At 34.1% G+C, this 14,777-nt stretch overlaps 1 protein-coding gene across 2 annotated transcripts in view; it reads left to right on the top strand.

The window, feature by feature from the left end:
- Positions 1 to 14,777, top strand: part of MBD5 (methyl-CpG binding domain protein 5) — a 433,194-nt gene that overhangs the window by 348,250 nt on the left and 70,167 nt on the right. The window contains exon 5 of one of the 2 annotated variants that reach the window (XM_088021712.1): positions 13,515 to 13,688. The exons of the other annotated variant lie outside the window; for it this stretch is intronic. The gene's annotated coding sequence lies outside the window, so the exon portion shown is untranslated. The remainder of the gene's footprint in view (positions 1 to 13,514; positions 13,689 to 14,777) is intronic. 2 annotated transcript variants of the gene reach the window in all.

Below are 14,777 nucleotides of genomic sequence, written 5' to 3'. Positions count from 1 at the left end.
TCCCTCATTATACTCCAGCAACATCAATCTTAACCTCAGTTCTAGAACACACCCAGCTCATGTCCAGCATGCTGTTTCCTTTGCCTGGAATACTTGTGTCCCCCGCCCCAGATTCTTATGGCCAGTTTCTTTCTCATCCTTCAGGCCTCTCAAATTTCACCTCCTCAGAGAGGACTCCCCTTGTCTCTGAAGGAGATCTCTCCTTCCACCCCAGCACCCCATCCTTGTTTTCTCTTAGACCCTTGTTTATTTCTTTCATAGCACTTAACATGACCTGCAGTTATTTTATTTATGTCTTTGCTTATTGGTTTATGTTGTGTCGCCACCACTACAATGTAAGCCTCCCAAATGCAATGTCCCCAGTGCCTAGAACTAGGTTTGATATGTAGTAGGCCCTAAGGAAGGATTTAAATAATTTCATTTGAGTTCATACCTGGTTGAGTTTTTGGATGAGTGAATGAATGAATAAACATATTAGAAAGCAAATCATAAAGTTTCAGAATAAAAATCACTGTATGACCAAGATTTTCTTTAATACCAAAGTATTAAAAAGTCCAATGAGGGAAAAAAAGACAGGTATTGTAAAATTCTCATTATCCAAATTACTAATTCACTGTGACCCAATTACCCTTCTGCATCTATTGATGAACAATGAAAAAGATTAACATCAACATCATCTCAATACATGCATTTTTGCTAAATATAATTTCATTTTTAATTTTTTATGATATCTTCTTTTGTATTTTGTAAGAGTAATGAAAATTTTCAGTGGCTCTTGTATATTTTATACATATTATATATTAAAATGTATTTATATGAATCTTTATATATATGAAGTAGATTGAGGAATTTTCTTTAAAAAATAAAACTTAGGTATTAGTGAGCTGTTTGGCAATGTTTGATATAAAACTATGGTTGAAAATATGAAATGGTACAGAATTTTATCTCTTTATTATTCAGTATTAGTCATATAATACAGGTAAATCATAGCGCTTGTATTATAATATCCTGGCATATTTTTTTTAGTGATTTCATCTGTTGAAGTATTCATGATTAAAATATAAAAATTATTACTGCAGTTGTCTATTGAAGTGTTCATGCTTGAAGCATTAAAATTATCATTGCAGTCATATCTTCAGATTTATCCTATTAATTGTTTATTACTAGTAGGAGATGACCTGGTAGTCTAAATTTGAAATTTGCTTGAGGGTTTCAGGATTATTTTCTTACAAATATGACAAACTCCTTTTATTTGTCCCTCTTGTTTTTAGTGTAAAAATTCATAGCTATATTTTATAGTTGTCTGTTGTGTTTAGTAGATGATTTATTTGTCAACTTCTGTTTTCTGATTCTAATTTAGATATCTTTCTGACCAATATAATGAATCAATAACTAGTAATACTGCTCAGCTAATGAGCTAAATTAATATATGCTCTGTAAAGCTACATTACCTTTTTTAGATACTTTGTAAGTCAGTAGAGACTAATTTATTAGCTGATAGGTTAATCTGAGTCATTAGTTTATTAGCTGATTGGTTAATCTGAGCCATTAGTATCCATCTTGAAAACTATAAAAATAAAAATATTAAAACATATTCTAATTGGAAGTTTAAAAACAAAAAGCTGCAATAAGGAGTAAAATCTTCAAATGGTACCTATGGTTAGAACTAAAAAAAGCTTTATTTTTTTATTCTGTTCCTTTGCCTGTGTTTTAAGTTGCCATGGAAATTTTTTCATTAACATTAGATTGATTTGCCCAGAAATGAAATTGCTTGCATCATCTTATCTCCCCCTGTTCCTAAAGCCTCCTAAGCCAACTTTAGTGTTTTAGAGTCCCAGCTGGTCATGATGCCCAAGAGTTTGTCCCATGCTGAGTATTCTTAAAACTCAAATATAATACATTGATGTGTTCATTGTTAGTATTAAGGTCACTGTCCTGTTTTCATTCTTGGTCCCCAAAAAATTCTTTTAAGCATTTTAAGTCATCAAGGAAAAACTTTGAATTATAAGCTAAAGAATGCTAAGGAAATTTACATAGTAAAAACAAAGTCAAATGCTTTTATAAAAGCTTATGTTAGCATTTTAGGCCCTTTTGCTATAAAATATTAAAGTCCATGGTAATGAACATAGAAAAACAGTATTTAATATGAGTAATTGGACCTCATACGCCTCTCTTATGTGCTAAAATTTATGCCTGAGTCAGTTCTTGAAAGTAGAACTTTGTGTCCATTGCCGAAAATAAACATAATTCTCTTATAAGTACTTGATTGCTTCATGCCACTTAAGTGAAGCTCCCAAGTGATTTCCAAAAAGGTTTGGAGGAATTGTACCATGTACTTTGTTTTTGAGAACTTATATAGTGGGTACTCAGTACATGTTTGTTTGAATTAACATGTAATTTTAGTCTCTGAAGATTAAGATACAAAGATTATTTTTACTAAGACCACCCAAGGAAGGAAAGGTTGGAAATTCATGGTATTTTATGTAAAAGGGAACCCAATTTCACCATCTATAGATACTAAAAGTACTACAACGTTATGTGTGATATTTAAATGTCACTTAAATGTTTTTATACTTAGAATATGTTCTTCAACTTGTCTTTCTTCACTTGACAGTATGTCTTAGAAATCTTTCCATATCACTTATAGAACTACCTCTTTTAAGTGTTGTATTATCTTCCATAATAAATGTTATATTATTTGTTTACCTATTCTTTAATTAATAGGCATTCAGGTTGTTTTGTGTTTTTCATTCTAATGAATTAGTGCTACTGTGAATATCATTTTACATAATTCTTTGTGCACAAATTTGATTATTTTTCCATACATGATGAAGAAGGATTGCTGTGTCAAAAGATATGCCTGTTTTAAATTCATATTGATACTGATACATTACCCTCCTAAAAGGAGGTAACAGTTTGTCCTTCTACCAGTTTATGACACTAGTCTTCCCATACTCAGCCAAACTTGATATTACCAATATTTTAAAAATGTTTACATGTCTTATGAGTGAAAAGTGATACTTCCTTATTGCTTTATTTTGCATTTTCTGATTACTACTAAATTGAGCATCCTTTCTTAAATTTACTGGCCTTTTGCTTTACCTCTTCTCAGCATATCCATATTTACTGTCCATTTTTCTCTTGGGCTTCTTATCTCTTTATTACTGATCTTAGAAGCTCTTTGTACATTACAGATATTGAGGCTTTGACTGTTAAATGTCTTGTGAATATTTTCCTCAGCCTATCAATTATTTTTTAAGTTTTTTGGTGATTCTTTTGCTGAATGGAGTTTTAAATATCGATATAGTCAAATTGAGCAGTATTTTTCATTATGGCATTTGGTTTTCATCTCTTTTAGAAGGCCTCCGTAAATATGGCACAAATAAACATATTCTTTTATATTGTCTTAATGCATTTATATTTTAGTTTGATTTAGTGTTTTTTATTTAAGTCTTGAATCATCTGGAATATGTTTTGTGAATTACATGAGTCATGGAAGTAACTTATTTTTCTTCCAAGTGAGTATCCAATTGTCCCAACTCTATGTATTGAATTGGCCGTCCTTTTCCTACAGAATTAAAGTGACACCTATATGATGAACTAAATTTGCATATCTATAGGTGTATTGGTGGCCACTCCTTTTTATTATACTACTTACCTATTCTTGCATCAATACTACAATTTTTTATTTATTTTTAATTTTTTTAAGATTTTATTTATTTATTTTAGAGAGAGGGAGAGAGTGAGAGCAGGGGGAGGGGCGGGGTCGGACAGGAAGAGGGAGAAAGAATCTCAAGCCGACTCTGCACTGAGCAAGGAGCCTGACACCGGACTTGATCTCACAACCCTGAGATCAGAACCTGAGCCAAGAGTCAAATATTTAACTGACAGAACCACCCAGGTGCCCCAATACTACAGCTTTTTAATATTATTTACTATTAGATAGGGCAATTATCCCTTTCTTGTTTTTGTATGTTTGTTTTATACGCAACTACCCTCTAATCTTTGTCATTGGTTCTAATAATTTTTCAGTGTGAGCTTTCTGAATAAATAACCACATTGACTTCAAGTACTGACAGTTTTATTTATTTCTTTATTTCTATTCACTATATCTCATATAGTAGTTGTTTGTCTTGCTAAATATGCAAAACCAATTCCTTAGTCAATATTCAAGACCAATCCCATTTTACATAAATACCTATAAAGGGGCCCATTTCTATCAACTTCTCCAGAAGGTTTTACCTTCTCTACCTGTTCCCTGTCTCAAATTCCATCCTTCTCCGTTGTGCAAGATGGATTAGAATTATTTTTCTCAACTTCTATAGCCTCCACATCTTTCTTTTCCTTCTTTCTTTCTTTCTTTCTTTTTTTCTTTCTTTCTTTTTCTTTCTTTCTTTCTTTCTTTCTTTCTTCCTTTCTCCCTTCTTTTCTTTCTTTCTTTCTAAATATTCTTTACCTTATATTTGAGTTATTCCAACCCATATATGAGGCTAAGGGAGTTAGGTGAAGTAAGGAAGAGATTCAAAAGTACAGTAGCCCTTTATATTAACCTTTTTTGACCTTATGCAGCATTTTACTTTGCCCTTTATTTAAGCATTTAATCACTTTCCCTTATAATTTTCATGAGGCTATATTTTATCTCCCCAACATTTTAACTGCTTCAGGTCAAACTATTTCTCCTGTCTTTTATCTACTTATATTTCCTTTCCTCCTTCCCTTATACCTGTGCTGCATGTTCTTTAACTTCATACAGACCTTTATTCCAGTTTAGAGTCTGTTTTCCATATCCTCAGTAACACATTTGCCATATCTCAAACTTCATTGCCCCTCTTTCTTTTGCTCACCCATTCCACAACCCTGGTCCTATTTTACTTTTGTTTGTGTTTTCCCTACATTTTTTTTAAAGATTTTATTTATTTATTTGAGAGAGAGAGACAGATAGTGACAGAACAGGGAGGAGAGGGAGAAGCAGGCTTCCCGCTGAGCAAGGAGCCCAACGCGTGGCTCGATTCCAGGACCCTGGGATCATGACCTGAGCCAAAGGCAGACGCTTAACTGACTGAGCCACTCAGGTGCCCCTGTTTTCCCTACATTTTTAAAACTTTTTATTTTGAAATGATTTCAGACTTACCAAGAAGTTATTATAGTTTATGTAAATTATCTATTTATTAGGTAATCTATTATTTATCTATGTATCTATTTATTATCTACACATACAAATTCAACAATTAACATTTTGCCATATTTACTTTATCATTCTCCCTCATACACACCCCATGTGGGTATTTGTGTATATTTTTTTAGAACAGTTTGATATTAAATTGCAAATGTGATCTATTCTGTTTTTGCTTTTTCCATGCCTATACTCAATAACCCAGAAATCCAACTCTATTCATACTGCTGTCTTGCCTAATAAGGCATGTTCTGGCAAATAAGGTCACATTTTGGATTATACTATAAATTCATGATCACTGACCTCATATTGACTTTCAAGGCTGCCTATATATGAGTCACTGTTTTTTCAAATTTGCAAACACAGGGGCATTTGGGGATATTATTTTCTTAAATTTTTCTATTAATTAATAAAAAATTAATTTCTATATTTATGAAAATTAATCAGATGATACATTCTATGTGATTTCAGTTATTTGGAATCTTTGAGATTGTCTCTATGGCCAGTTATTTTTATTTTTTTACCAAATATTTACATAATACTTACTATGGTCCAGGCACTAAGTACTTAACAAATCTTTATTTATTCAATTGCTCAACACTATGTGATAGATAAGATTATTATCTTCATTTTGCAGATGAGGAAACTGAGGGACAGAAATGTAACATTGCCTAAGTCTACACAAGTAAGAGAGCTGAAATTTTAATTCCACCAGTCTGGGTCCAGAATCTATGTTCTCAACCACCATACTGTGCTAATTTTTCTCATCTCAGGTGCTCTTTTTTAAAATATGCATTTATAATTCTTACTGATTTGTATAATCTTCTGTGTATTTCCATTAGATTGAGCATTTTTTTAATGGGGAAAAAGTGTTTATTGAGGCAAGTTTTAATTGATGAAAATAAAAATCTATAACAAAGTAGAAACAGTGATCAGTCTCCATCTATCTATATTATAACCTCAAAATATAAGTTGAAATTTTATAAGGATAAATTCACAAAAATGTGCTTTTTTTGACACTTAGATACACTGCTATGAGTTTAATCTGTGAGTTTATACAGAAATTTGTAATTAGTGAATAAATAATTTCAAAGCAGATACACATAATATATCTAACAAGATAAACCTAACAGAGAAGAAATGAGGCTGGTCCCCTAGCCTATGGTTCTACCCATAGGAGACTGCTTAGTCAAAATTATTTTCCTTTATTAAATAATTATAATTCTAGGTATCTATGCAAAACCAATCACTAAAAATGTAGAAAATTTACCCAGCATTGTCAGTTCTAGCATTATTCACCTGGCATGAATTGGAAGCAGTATAAAGTTTAACGTTAATGAAATGAATTATGATGTACACATATGATATAATAATATTCATTAAAATTATTACACAGGAACAAAAATGTTCAGTGGCCTGATACCACATTAAAAATAATATAAAGTGGAAAATTAGGACATAACAGTATAATCTCAATTACATAAAGACAAATTTACAGTTATTCTAGAAAATCTAGACTGGAAAGACACTATACTGGCATATTAATAATGATATTCTCTAGATGTTGTGATTTTAACTTTGTAATTTCTTAAGATATTTCCTAATTTTCTATAACATATGGATCTTTCTTTTTTAATGAAAAGGAAAATTTAATGCATTGAGTTAGGAGAAAGGGGAACCCTCCTACACTGTTGGTGGGAATGCAAGCTGGCGCAGCAACTCTGGAAAACAGTATGGAGGTTCCTCAAAAAGTTGAAAATAGAGCTACCCTATGACCCAGCAATTGCACTACTGGGTATTTACCCCAAAGATACAAATGTAATGATCTGAAGCGGTATGTCACCCCAATGTTTATGGCAGCAATGTCCACAATAGCCAAACTATGGAAAGACCAAGATGTCCAGCAATAGATTGAGCATTTTATGTAGTTCTAATCATTTATATCTTTATTAATTTCTTGCCTGTTTGATTTATCAGTTTCTGAGAAATGTATGTTGACTGTGGATTGATTACTTTCTGATTGTAATTCTGTCATTTTTTGGTGTTAATTATTTTTAGGATATTGTTAAGTGTATCTGTTTTCAGAGTTTCTCACTAAAGATTCTTCATTCAATAATTATATAATAACTTCTCTATCAGTATGTTTCTAAAATAATGAGAATCAAAAGAAAATAGACCTTCAATCCCAAACAACTTCATCATTTCAACATGAATTCATACCCTCAGTCACAAATATTGCCTTTGTAACTGTAATAGAGAAGGCCTCTTATCCATCACAATCTGAACCTGTAGTTGATTTATTAATCGAAAAGACGTGTTAAAGCAAAGAATCATTAAAAAATACTTACAATTACACATTTCAATCTATAATCTATAAATATACATTCAGTCAATAATCTTTTTATTTTCTTAAGTTTTTATTTAAATTCTAGTTAGTTAATATACAGTATAATATTAGTTTCAGGTGTACAGTTTGATGATTCAACACTTATATACAACACTCAGTGCTCATCAGAAGTGTGCTCCTTAATCCGCATCACCTATTTAACCTCCCCCCCCCACCGCCACATCCCCTCTGGTAACCATCAGTTGGTTTTCTATAGTTAAAGAGTAGTCAGCAGTCTTTTTAGATCAAAACCTTTCCCTATGAGTTTACTTGTTGGAGTACAGCAGTGTCTTTATACCAATGTGGTTTGCTTTTGTTTTTATTTTTTTTAACTTTGGAGAGGAATGAGAATTCAAAGACACTTGCAAGATAATCTGAATACAGAATTACTCAAGATTTTTAGGGTTGCCCCCCCACCCAAGATTCTCCACTCTCTCATCCTATTTGACTTCATTTTTAGGAGGCTGATATTAAACATTATGCCTTCAACTTAATTTTCACAGAAACAGTCATTCTCTTTTTATGCTTACATTCCATTAGTTTACAAAATAATTTTTAAATTCCTAAATTACACCAGCAAGTGTTAACTCAGATAGCTTTGGAAACAACACAACTAATATTGGAAAGTATACAACTCAAATGGTAAGAGCAGAGGTAAACATTTGTCTGTTTTCAAATAGAAATCCTGTTTTGATTAATTGATTGATTTGTTTAAGTGGAGGTCAGTTAAGAGAGTTTCCTCTATAGTTCAAATCAGAATATGTTCCTCAAGTAAATAATGGCAAAATTACAAGGTAATATCCATCTGACAGATGTCATTGTCAGCAAATGACTACATAGGAATGAGATTGCATTTATAAGTTAAGATACCTATAGACCATGGGGTGCCTGGGTGATTCAGTCGTTAAGCGTCTGCCTTTGGCTCAGGTCATGATCCCAGGGTCCTGGGATCGAGCCCCTCGTCGGGTTCCCTGCTCAGCGGGAGGCCTGCTTCTCTCTGTCCCACTCCGGCTGCTTGTGTTCCCTCTCTCACTGTATTTCTCTGTGTCAAATAAATAAATAAAATCTTAAAAAAAAAATAGATACCTATAGACCAGCAATTCTTAAGTTAGAATGTCATGGATTTATGATACCAAAAATTTTTGAGCTTATGTACATAGAGATTCACCCTATACAAGGAAAATGGACATATTTTTTAAAGCTATATTCATGATACTTCCTAACACAATTCTCCACTTCAATCTAATCAGGCTTTTTCCTGTTCCATGAGTGTCTTATCTCAGTAAACACATATAAGATTGAGTTGAAAAAATTGAAGTCATCTTTATGAAGTCTCTCTCACTTTTCTGGCTTAGGTAGAAATGATAGAATTGGATGGACCAGAAGAATATCCAGCTCAGAAGAGATTCTTCAAAGTTTTCCAAATGTTGGACACAAATTTAAATTTTAAAAGTATATTAACACTGTAATAAAACTAACATGTGCACTCAAAGTGTGTTATACCAAGTTGTAAACACATCATGAAACAAACACATAAACACATCATGAAACAAAAATAAACCATGCTATTAGTTTATATTTTTATGGACTGCTGACTAAAGTTTTATACCAATATTCATATACATATTGGAACTTCTTATGAGTATGCATTTTTATTTTTAAGCTTTTAGCTGAGCTTTTTAAAAACTTGAGTTCATTATGATATATCCAAATCAGGTTATATAAGCAAGAACATTGCTGCAGCATGTATGCCTCGTTGAATAAATACAGACTCGACGTAGGGGCATCTCTCTTCCATGTATCCTTCTCACTCCTTAACAGTTTTGCAATGGCAAATTAATATGATAATATTGTATTAAAGGAAGTTTTCTTGCTTAATTTTAGTTTTGAGTATTTCTTGCCCATATTTCACATTTATGCCCAGAAACATGAGTAATGATTAGATATACTCATTCAATCTTGGAAACAAGATTTTCTTTACTCTTCCTTCCTTCAAGCTTCTAGACCATTTTTTTTTTAAAGATTTTATTTATTTATTTGACAGAGAGAGAGATAGCAAGAGCAGGAACACAAGCAGGGGGAGTGAGAGGGGGAGAAGCAGGCCCCCTGCCAATCAAGGAGCCTGGTGCGGGGCTCTATTCCAGGACTCCGGGATCATGACCTGAGCCGAAGGCGGACGCCCAACGACTGAGCCACCCAGGCGTCCCTAGACCATTTTAATTGCAGAGATCTTAATGTTGCCAAAGCCAAATTTACTATTTTATTTATTTTTTTAAAGATTTTATTTATTTATTTGACAGAGAGAGACAGCGAGAGAGGGAATACAAGCAGGGGGGGTGGGAGAGAGAGAAGCAGGCTTCCTGCAGAGCAGGGAGCCCGATGTGGGGCTCATCGTGACCTGAGCTGAAGGCAGACGCTTAACGACTGAGCCACCCAGGCGCCCCCAAATTCACTATTTAATTAAAAAAAAAAAGGTTGCCTTTGGCAATTGCTTTTCTGTGGTAATCAGAATTGTATCAATATTAGAGAGCCAAAACAAAGTACAAAAATGACGCTTTTGAAGATGATTTAAAATTGCAACTGTCAGGGGTGCCTGAAATATTTAAAATATTTAAATTTTAATTTAATTTTAATTAATTAATTAATTTAAATTAAACTCTAGGGTCAACTACAAATATTTAGGTGTTTTTGTGGTTCCCAAACACATTACCAGGTACATGGTATGCAAACAATGTGCTTTGAGTTGAATTATTTGTTTTTCTCACCTTTCAAAATGCTAAAGAACTTTTTTACTCCCCTAAACTATAATCATAAAATAGTAAAGTTCTTGTTTAGTAATATGTTAAAACCACCCAGTGATATATAAAGGTGGCTTATTGCAGGTGTGTTTTCAACCAAAATCAAATGGAGGCTGAATAGAATCTACTTTTCTCTTATTCTATTTTCAGTACAATTTCTTTTTTTTTTCTTTTTTCCATTTTGTTCAGTACAATTTCTAAATTCAGGAACTGTCTGCAGTGCCTACAAGAGTGCCTGGCACACAGAGAATAACTTGTTGAGTAAATAAAATGAATGCTTATATACAAACTAAAGGTGTTAAGTTCTCTGAGAATACTGATGGTATTTTGTACTTCCCGATCTGACAATGACATGTGCAGTGCTGAGCATGACAAGGACTCAGTACATGCTTACTGATCAGTTATGCTCATCATTCACTCAAGAAATATTTTTGACTCCAGCATGTGTGAGGTTGTATACTTTGTGCTATGGGAAATAAAAAGTTGTGAGACAGTCAGCTTTCATGGAGTATTGAACCTAAAGCAAAAAATTATAGGGAATTTTGTCTGTTGTGATGACTTATATGGCCATGTGCTCACAGAGCTTATGTTCTTGTCAGAGGAAATAACAAGAGGGTTAATGTTAAAAATGGAGAGGAAATAACAAGAGGGTAAATGTAAAATAGGTTAAAAACTAAGGAGAAAAACAATAAAATAGGAAAGAGGGATATAAATTACCAAAGAGGAAAAGAGAAAGTAAAGTTATTTAATTTCTCTTGCCTCCATTTCCTTAATTCTCGAAAAGAAAAAATAATAGTACTTATTTATAGGGTTGTGACAAGGATTAAATGAGTTAACATATGTATGTATAAAATGCTCCGTGCTGTTCCCAGAAGATGGTAGGAAGTCAGCTAATATTATTCATGCATTTGTCTAGAATAGCTTTAGAAGAGTAGTCATCTTATTTTCATCGCTTACGAACTTCTTTTATTGAAGGATATACTTCCAAATGGTTTTGAACTACTTTATATACAGGCTAAGACTCCCTCATCCATATCTTGCTGCTTTTAGCTTCTGCTTCCAATGCACTCACATCTAATAATACTTTCTTATTGAAGTGAATCATTGTCCTTCCATAGTATTTCTTCTAGAAAACTATTTGCTTATCTGGATGTCAGGTCACTGTTTTCTATTTCAGGCATGAGGCAGGCATCCAGATCTTCCTGTGGAAAATATTCATTAATGCTTTATCACTTATCGCATCTCAAGGTTAAAAGGTCTGACAAAATAAGACCTTTATGCTTGCTTACCACCTTAAAAAATATATATATAATATTGGAATTGTTATTATCAGACAGAAATGTAAAATCTTTAATATTAATCTTTTGGAACTAAGATCATTTGCATGGATGAGGTGAAGTTGCAGGTCTCCTACTACCTTTCTTTGTCTAACTTCAGTGCATCCTTAAATGTATCCTGTGTCCCCCTTTCTCTGATCCCTGAAAACTAGACTAGCTCTTTTTTTTTAAGATTTTATTTATTTGACAGAGAGAGATAGGGAGAGAGGGAACACAAGCAGGGGGAGTGGGAGAGGGAGAAGCAGGCTCCTCACCAAGCAGGGAGCCCAATGTGGGGCTCAATCCCAGGAGCCTGGGATCATGACCTGAGCTGAAGGCAGATGTTTAACGACTGAGCCACCCAAGCGCCCCTAGACTAGCTCTTTCTTTGTACTCCTTTAGCACTCCATATTTAGCCCTATTGTAACCAGTGTCATTCAACGTTTTAATTACCTGTTTCCCTGATTGCCCCACTCCCTGCCCTCCACCTCCTAGGCATGTATGCTCTTTATGTCCAGTTCTTTTGTATCCATTACTGTGCTTCACATGTAGTTGATGCCCAGTAAATACTTAAAACAATCTACTATCTGGAGTACCTTTAATATATCAGGATTATAGGAACATAGTTATTTAATCTTGGTTCCATATCCCTTAGTTGCTCCTTTGTCCCTCCTGGCTGCTTTCTGAGGAAAAGCGATGCTCAAGCATATGTACACCATGTGCTATAAACATTCCCCTGTCCTGCTCTGGCCTAAAACCAAAAAGAAAAAAGAACAAGTAGGCTGGCTATCAGGAAATACCCAAAGATGGGGGAGCACCCTGTGGAGTAATTATGGTCCCGGATGTGGTTCTTACTCTTCCAATTAAAGAAAAAGTCGAGGGTGCCTGGCTGGCTCAGTCAGTAGACATATGACTCTTGTTCTCAGAGTCATGAGTTCAAGCCACATGTTGGACATAGAGATTACTTTAAAAAAATAAAGAAAATAAAGAAAAAGTTTATTTGCCATTGCTCTTATGGGTGATGGGCCTCTAGGTTCTGGTACAGATCACCTGTATTTACAAGAAATTAACTTATAAGCCAAACATAACCCATTTGTCTGTTTATTTGCTTTCATTGACTGAAGTACTTGTACATGATATCCAAATTATGAACTTAACGATATCAAAGCACCTATGAAATCCAACAAAAATCAGAAGGTTGTTCATTACCTTGGAAAGAGAACAAAATGAGCTACACTGTCCCAAGGATTATTTTGCCCTGACTGAGAAAGAACCTTGTCAATGTCTCCTTCATGTCTAGGAGAAAATAGAGTAAGGAGTGATAAGGCCTCAAGTACACTTTTGAAAGTTCTTATAATTTTTTTTTCTTATTTGCTGAAAGGAAACAATGTTAAAAGTCGAGGGGTGTCATTTTATAACTCAATAATGGTAATGTACAATTTGCTTCCATAATTCTTTGATCCCAAGATGAGTTCTTGAGATAATGCTAATGTGGTATTACTGATGATGGGGCTAAGAAAGAAGAGGCGATAGAAGATTAAAGTTGGGTGAGAATTCTGTGTACTCTCTGCCTCCTCTAACTCCAAAACCACCATGGTTTCGGTCCTCTCAATTTTATCAAGAAAATTAACTGTTTGCTCTTGGTTTTAGCTGCTTTACTAGCACTCCTTCACATACTAATAATGCATGATGATCCACCGAGAGTTCATTCTCCACCGCTGTGAAGAAACTCTGAAGTGTAGGTTAAGTGGTCATTTAAAAAAAAAAAAAGTAAGCTGTACTTCTTGACAAGGGCTACAGTGAGTCCTTCAAGCCTTATCTCAAGGTCCTTTCTATTCCAGAGGTTGGAAACCCAAGTGCCTACAGGGGCCAGGCTGGTGGGAATGAAGCAGAAAGCTACTGCACTGAACTGGAGAGCCAAGTCCTTTCGGAAGGAGCAGCCACTGCTCCGTTCCAGATAATTGTTGCAAGGCGGGCATGTTGACCTAGTGTTACTACATTGTCCAGGTTCTCAGGTAAAGCAGGAAATACAAATGTTCATGTGAAATCTTTTAATTTAAATATTGTCAACTAATTCACTTTTATTATTATTCTCGAACTGTGTACGTGCCAAACACTGCCACAGGTGGGATTTGGCCCAGAGTCCTCTTGTTTGTAACTTGGTCTTGTATTTTACTTAACTATTTGTTAAATTAGAGACTTTATTTTCTACAGGTTTTGCTTTTCTTCAGCACGTTCTCTAAGATATACTCTATAACTGGTTTTATGGTTCTGAAACTCCCTCCCTCTCCAACCTGAATACTTAGTGCCTCAGCTTTCTTTGGCTGCTCCATTTTCTCTGCCTCCCTCAGCACTCCAGAGGCAGTCCAATGCTAAATGGAGTTTCCTTGAGACACTTTTCATATGACACCACAAAACATCTGCAGGTATTACTACTCATTCATTTTGTTCCTGATCTGTGGGCTACATAAACACAGTGAAAGTTCACTTATTTCATGGGACTGAGAGATTGTATGCTTTGGACTTCTGTTTTTAGAATCCACACAGAGACGGTACTCCTCCTCTTCCTTCTGGAGAGACTTTATTAGTTCCCTTTTACATTTAATTACATTTGTTGGAGGCATTGATTAGACCTGAGTGTTCCTACGTATTGATACATATTTAGAGACAGTGTCTTTGGGTGGGTTTCTACAATGGCTGAGGAGTCTTCCTATTTCGTCCTTGATTAAACTGATTTTCAAGGTTACTAGGGGGCACTATTACCTCTCTACAGAACTGATTATTCCAAGTAGCAACTGGGTATCCATTGCCAGATGAATTGAGGAGTGCTAAACACTTGTAAGTAAAAGAGCATATAAATATTAGTTGTTTAAATATGTTATACTACCCCAAATGGGCACAATTCGTAATTGTCTCATTCTTTTTTTTTTCCAACACTGATTTCTTTAATTAATTTTAAATTGAGGTATAACTGATATACAACATCCTATTAATTTCAGGTGTACATCATAGTGATTAAATATTTTCATACCTTACAAAATGATCCCTGTGATAAATCTAGTTACCATCTGTCACTATACAAAGTTATTACAATATTATTGACT

The sequence above is a fragment of the Eumetopias jubatus genome, unplaced genomic scaffold (assembly GCF_037043125.1).
Source record: "Eumetopias jubatus isolate StellerSeaLion01/CBP00866 unplaced genomic scaffold, mEumJub1_p1.0 scaffold_3, whole genome shotgun sequence".
Lineage (NCBI taxonomy): Eukaryota > Metazoa > Chordata > Mammalia > Carnivora > Otariidae > Eumetopias > Eumetopias jubatus.
This window is presented reverse-complemented; position numbering and strand designations above follow the sequence as displayed.